The sequence below is a fragment of the Spinacia oleracea genome, chromosome 3 (genome assembly GCF_020520425.1).
Source record: "Spinacia oleracea cultivar Varoflay chromosome 3, BTI_SOV_V1, whole genome shotgun sequence".
Lineage (NCBI taxonomy): Eukaryota > Viridiplantae > Streptophyta > Magnoliopsida > Caryophyllales > Amaranthaceae > Spinacia > Spinacia oleracea.
Genome location: NC_079489.1, coordinates 17,619,981 through 17,627,501, shown reverse-complemented (window position 1 = coordinate 17,627,501; position 7,521 = coordinate 17,619,981).

The window sequence follows — 7,521 nt, the reverse complement described above, 5'->3', positions numbered from 1 at the left end:
TCCGGAATCTATTTCCGATACGAACAATATTTAATATTTCCGATTCCGGAATTAATTTCCGTTTCGAACAAATATTTAATATTTCCGTTTCCGGAATTATTTTCTGATTCCGGCAATATTTCCGATTCTGACAATATTTCCGTTTCCGGCAATATTTCCGATTCTGGTAATATTTCCATTTCCAATAATATTTTCCGATACGTACCATGTTTCCGTTTCCGGCAACATCTACGACTTGGATAATATTCATATTTCCGATACGATCCATATTTCCGTTTCCGGCAATATCATCGTTTCCGGAGTATTCATTTCTTGCCTGTGACGATCTTAGCTCCCACTGAAACCAAGATCCGTCGGTTCCGAATATTCATAGATGGAGTATTTAATGCCATTAAATACTTGATCCGTTTACGTACTATTTGTGTGACCCTACGGGTTCAGTCAAGAGTAAGCTGTGGATTAATATCATTAATTCCACTTGAACTGAAGCGGCCTCTAGCTAGGCATTCAGCTCACTTGATCTCACTGAATTATTAACTTGTTAATTAATACTGAACCGCATTTATTAGACTTAACATAGAATGCATACTTGGACCAAGGGCATTATTTCCTTCAAACTTAAGACTCAATGTGTGAGTTAAATAATTAAAAACTTAAGATATTGTTTATTTTAGATGTTTTAAATGAGTTTGAGGGGTGAAGATCTAAATTTGGATGAGTTTGGAGAAGTCTTTACAAAATTTAATTAATTAAATATTAGTGAAAAGCTGACATGGCATATGAGAAAAGTCTTAAGATAACATTCCATTGATGTTGCTCTTAGCCATTCATAGGAAAACCGAGTTATGAAATTGTTAGTTCAATAATGGTAAAACTCGAGTTAGTTATTCATGTATTCTGTTTAATGCAAGTAGAATTCTAATGTATTCTGTTTAATGCAAGTAGAATTCTAATGTAAATAAAATTCTATTAATTATTAGAGTGTTTGATTTTAGAGGGAGTTGTATATATTAGTAATTAATTAATTAAAATATCTACGTGGCACCTAATTAATTATCTACGTGGAAATCGATTATTTTTTAATTATTATAGTGTTTGATTTTCGATGGAGTGGTTTGGAGTAAGGAGATTTATAAAGGTAATAGTTCAATTTGTTTTTATCATCTATATTTATATTAACATCTAATTTAATGTCAAATATATTAACTTTAATATTTTGCAAGGTTATTTTTAATTTTTTTACGTAGCTCTTTATCGGAAATAATTCCGGAATCGGGAAATTAATCGGAAGCGCGTCGTACGAATTAGCATTGGACGAGCTTGCTAGACGAAGGCCCAGCGCAAAGCCAGGCCCACGTCCAGCAAGCCTGGCGCGCCTCACAAACAGCCCAAGGTCACGCCAGGCCAGGCCCAGCGCGCGCCTAGGCTGTGAGCATAAGGAAGCACACGGGGGCTTTGAAGGAAATAATGCCCTTGGTCCAAGTATGCATTCTATGTTAAGTCTAATAAGTGCGGTTCAGTATTAATTAACAAGTTAATAATTCAGTGAGATCAAGTGAGCTGAATGCCTAGCTAGAGGCCGCTTCAGTTCAATTCCTCACAAAAATACTCTTTTAAAAGGTGGTTTCTCACCAATTTGCCTAAAAATATTAGGTAAAAGACGAGATATATAAATTTATGGTAAATGTTAGAAAAACAGTGCTAAAGTTCTATTTGCACGTAATTGATAATACGAAATTGATTACGTGCGGTCTCCAAAAGATAGAAAAAATCATTTTTATAATATTATTATTAGTGTACTTTGCGAAATTTGAATTTGTTAAAGTTTATGTTTGTAGGATTATAAAAAACACTTACGAAATAGAAAGAAAAAAACACAACTACTTAAAATAAAATTAATTTTAAATTGGTCAATACATGTATTATAAAGACACTACGTGTCACCAAATTACGTATCAATAATTTTATATATATATTAGATTGTATAAAATATATTTACTTTATTTCTGAAATCAATATGACATAGGTAACGCATCTTACCAAAAATTAAGAGATTTAATTTTTTTTACTTTTATAAATCAGGTGCACTATATCCCAATAGGGAAATTGGTTGCAAAGACCACTTTGGTCTCGTGAAATAGAGAAGAGGGAACAAAGAGGAAGGAGGGTCGCGGATAGCCGTGTGGGTGGTGCTGGCCGACCACGAGTAATGGAATCACCACATCGTCGAAAAGGGGGTTGCGATCGTGGTTGCTGGTTGGAGCGGCGACATGTCGAGGAGGAAGAAAAGAGGGAGTATGGGTTGAGTTCAAGTTACTGTTTCGGCGACGGAATACAATTTAGACATGGTGCTCGTGTGTATTGGTCACAGAAATAGCAGAAATGTGTCGGAATAAGGAGGTAGCGGGCAGCGGAGGTGGAGGCAAGCAGTGGTGGTGGGGGTTTAAAACCGAAATAAAGGGGGTAAAAAGGGAGGGTTTCTAAACCTCAAGTGACTCAAGTGATCCAAATACAATCATCTTGAGTACCAACACATAATATGTTAGTATCAAAATGCAAAATTGCTTAGAAATACCACCAATATAAGTCATATGTGTTATTATTGTTATTCACATAATTTGTATTGGTACTAACTTATTCTGTATTGATACTCCAAATTCTGTATTGGTACTCACTTGTGTCCAATATGAACATAAGTCACTTGTGACAAAGACTTCCTCGTAAAAAGGTGAGAAAAATCCATGGTTTAATGATTAAAACTGAAATGGATGGTTGTCTAGTTAAGAAGTTATTTATAGCAGGAAGGGGTGTTCATTGACGTATGCATCGACTCATGTTCAAGTTTTTGAATTGACAAATGTAAAAAAGGATTAAGAATGTGGTGACTAAGTCCGAAATTTCAATATTGATTAGTGTCTACTTACAATGCTTACATTGCTGAGTCAAACAAGATGGAAATGGGTGATGACATTTGGAAAGAAGACTTTGACTTCCTTGGAAATTGGGGCGTGAAGGAGAAGGAGGAAGAAGAAGAAATTGACTTTGTTTTCTTTAGGTGAAATAAAGGCATTTCAGTAAATATAAAGTTAGAAGAAATTCCAGAATTTTATTCCTCTAATTGGGCTAGAATCCGAAAAAAGTTGTTATTTTATTCAAAAGTACGTACTTTCCTAATTAAATTATAAAATTTGGAAAATAATCTTATCATTAAAATTAAAAAAATTTAAGTTAAATACAATTTTCATTGATCAAATTAAAGTTCGAACTTAGGATTTAAAACGATTTAAGCATAATTAATCGAGTTTTTAAAAATCTGGGGTATTACATGAACCACTAATGCTTTATTGTATCATAAGTTTCAAATGATTATCCGGACAGATCACGGGCCCAAAACGTATAAGAGGTGTGTACCTTCGCAAAGTTACAATTATCTCTTCGTGTCTAGCTAAGGAGGATGCATGATAGTTATTTTTTGGGAAATTTTACATGGTGGCCTCCTAGGAAATTCTATACAGTGGAAATAAAAAAGTTCTATTGTTTAAAGTGGCATTGTCATTCAACTTATTATATTATGTGCCTTTATTAGGGTTTTAAACTACCACATAATCACATATAATAAATTCTCTCTCCTCATAAAACACTATGTTGTTAGGCTTCAACATGGCTTTCGTGCAATGAATGACCAGTCCTCGAGTTTATCAGAAGCCACATGTTCAGTGAACTTTAACCAGTTGGTATTAATTTCAATTTTAATAACAATAATTTTGTTAATAATGGCTTAAATTTTATTTTAATTAGTATAATAATTTCTGTTATTACTGTGATGAACATGAGTACGTTTTAATATGACACAAAATATTCACAACTCATTGAACATTAATATCTTCTTTAAGTGGCCATACACAATATTATGAAATTCTCCTCACAAACTTCATTTTCTATCCCGTATAATATGAAATCTAGCTTGATTAAGGAAGAGAAGAACACCGATTTTAATTTTGACATGATTTCGATGCCATTTTCTCAAAGTTTAAGACGGAGGTAGAGAAGGGGATTTCAGATATTATTGTCGAAGGTTTCCAGTAGATCTTATTTGAAGTTTAGGGAGGTGAAGCCAACGACGAAGATCGTGGATTCGGCGTAAACGAATAAGTTTGAGGTCGTCGAGTTTGTGCTTGATGGTTCAGAAGGCGAGTGGTACGTGAGACAATGGCTCTAGTGGTTGTGGACTTGTGATTAGATTAGGCCGTGGAAAAAAGAGCAAGATGAGTTTAATTTAGAAAGACAATATAAAGGAAAATAGGTTAATTAGCCACAAATTCAACATATGATGGCACATTGTAGATGTGTTAGCTATAAAGCTAACAAATAAGGGGAACTTAGTGTGATAAACAATACTACATGACCACTTTTGATCGAGAATGCATTGTTTTATTTTCACTGAATAGAATTTTCCAAACCATGAGGTCATCATGTAAAATGTTCCCTTTTTTTTTTGGTGTTGGGAAGAGACGAAGAGGTGTTTGGTAGGAGAGTTATGGTGGGATGTGATGTGGAATGTTGATAGGGGATGGTTGTGAGACTGGCAAGAGTGTTGGGGCCGAAATTGTTTGCAAGTTAAGACAAAGAGAAGTTGTTGAAGGATATGATGGTCATTTCGCTTATTAACACTTTTAAATAAGTACGGGCATAAAATAAGATCTCACTCTATTTTATACTAGCGTTTTATTTAAATATGATAAGTAACTCCAATTAGACTTATGCGGCGCTCTCCTTGGTTCTAATACCGATTTTTTTGGCTAAAGTGCTAGAAGAATTTATTTTGAAACACGCCCTTTTCATAAAATTCACATAAAAATTTGTAATTTTTTTCCCGTTCAATAACAAAAACAACCAATTTAATTGGAGATGAAATGGAGAAGTCGTCAATTATCGTGGAAATAGACATGTCTTTGTACATAAGTCCTCAACTGAGTCAGCTAGAGACTCATTAACTCATAATTACCCACCCAATTGGTCATTTATCTAAAGTAAACCACTAATTGAGTTTGCAATTTTGTGTCGATTCATTAAAAAGAATACCGACTTTTTTTGCTGACATGGACGATATATCGATAATTTTGTGAAAAAGTGACTTATTTCGAAGATTATGATGTTTTCTTCTCCTTTCGTTCATTAATAGTAACAACTATTTTGACTAATACACATGGTAAGATACTATTTTTTAAAATCTACTTAGCTTCAACCAAGTGTGATTAGTGGTCGCTCATCTTTTTCTTTTCTCCTTTTTCTTCACCATCCTCTTCTGGGGTTTCAGTTTCTTGGGTATTTAGGCCAAAAATAGTACAACTTCTTCAGAAATTATACTATTTAAGGTCATATTTCTTGTTTTCCTCTCACCAAGAGCATCAGGAGGAGGCGTAGGAAAAAGAGCACAGGAGCAGCAAATGAGGACGTTATCCCCCCTAATTCCCCCTCGGGGGTAGGAGAGGCCATGTGAAAACTTTTATTTTCGGTATCTCCTTACCGCAAGCTTCATCTCTTATTATTTATTTTATTTTATTTTAAAAATCCGAAATATATTATTCTTTGATGACGTGGAAATCCTACATGGCGCTCCAAATGCTCTCCAAAAAACTCCCCTTTATATATATATACTAGTGTTGAAGCTCGTGCGATGCACGAGTTTTTCAATGTGTTCTTAATATTTAAAATGTTTATGTAGAGCAACATCAGCACCAAGTCTTAAGACTTAAAATCTTGAAAAACTAAGACTCAACTTAAGACTCAATGTGTGAGTTAAATAATTAAAAACTTAAGATATTGTTTATTTTAGATGTTTTAAATGAGTTTGAGGGGTGAAGATCTAAATTTGGATGAGTTTGGAGAAGTCTTTACAAAATTTAATTAATTAAATATTAGTGAAAAGCTGACATGGCATATGAGAAAAGTCTTAAGATAACATTCCATTGATGTTGCTCTTAGCCATTCATAGGAAAACCGAGTTATGAAATTGTTAGTTCAATAATGGTAAAACTCGAGTTAGTTATTCATGTATTCTGTTTAATGCAAGTAGAATTCTAATGTATTCTGTTTAATGCAAGTAGAATTCTAATGTAAATAAAATTCTATTAATTATTAGAGTGTTTGATTTTAGAGGGAGTTGTATATATTAGTAATTAATTAATTAAAATATCTACGTGGCACCTAATTAATTATCTACGTGGAAATCGATTATTTTTTAATTATTATAGTGTTTGATTTTCGATGGAGTGGTTTGGAGTAAGGAGATTTATAAAGGTAATAGTTCAATTTGTTTTTATCATCTATATTTATATTAACATCTAATTTAATGTCAAATATATTAACTTTAATATTTTGCAAGGTTATTTTTAATTTTTTTACGTAGCTCTTTATCGGAAATAATTCCGGAATCGGGAAATTAATCGGAAGCGCGTCGTACGAATTAGCATTGGACGAGCTTGCTAGACGAAGGCCCAGCGCAAAGCCAGGCCCACGTCCAGCAAGCCTGGCGCGCCTCACAAACAGCCCAAGGTCACGCCAGGCCAGGCCCAGCGCGCGCCTAGGCTGTGAGCATAAGGAAGCACACGGGGGCTTTGAAGGAAATAATGCCCTTGGTCCAAGTATGCATTCTATGTTAAGTCTAATAAGTGCGGTTCAGTATTAATTAACAAGTTAATAATTCAGTGAGATCAAGTGAGCTGAATGCCTAGCTAGAGGCCGCTTCAGTTCAATTCCTCACAAAAATACTCTTTTAAAAGGTGGTTTCTCACCAATTTGCCTAAAAATATTAGGTAAAAGACGAGATATATAAATTTATGGTAAATGTTAGAAAAACAGTGCTAAAGTTCTATTTGCACGTAATTGATAATACGAAATTGATTACGTGCGGTCTCCAAAAGATAGAAAAAATCATTTTTATAATATTATTATTAGTGTACTTTGCGAAATTTGAATTTGTTAAAGTTTATGTTTGTAGGATTATAAAAAACACTTACGAAATAGAAAGAAAAAAACACAACTACTTAAAATAAAATTAATTTTAAATTGGTCAATACATGTATTATAAAGACACTACGTGTCACCAAATTACGTATCAATAATTTATATATATATATTAGATTGTATAAAATATATTTACTTTATTTCTGAAATCAATATGACATAGGTAACGCATCTTACCAAAAATTAAGAGATTTAATTTTTTTTACTTTTATAAATCAGGTGCACTATATCCCAATAGGGAAATTGGTTGCAAAGACCACTTTGGTCTCGTGAAATAGAGAAGAGGGAACAAAGAGGAAGGAGGGTCGCGGATAGCCGTGTGGGTGGTGCTGGCCGACCACGAGTAATGGAATCACCACATCGTCGAAAAGGGGGTTGCGATCGTGGTTGCTGGTTGGAGCGGCGACATGTCGAGGAGGAAGAAAAGAGGGAGTATGGGTTGAGTTCAAGTTACTGTTTCGGCGACGGAATACAATTTAGACATGGTGCTCGTGT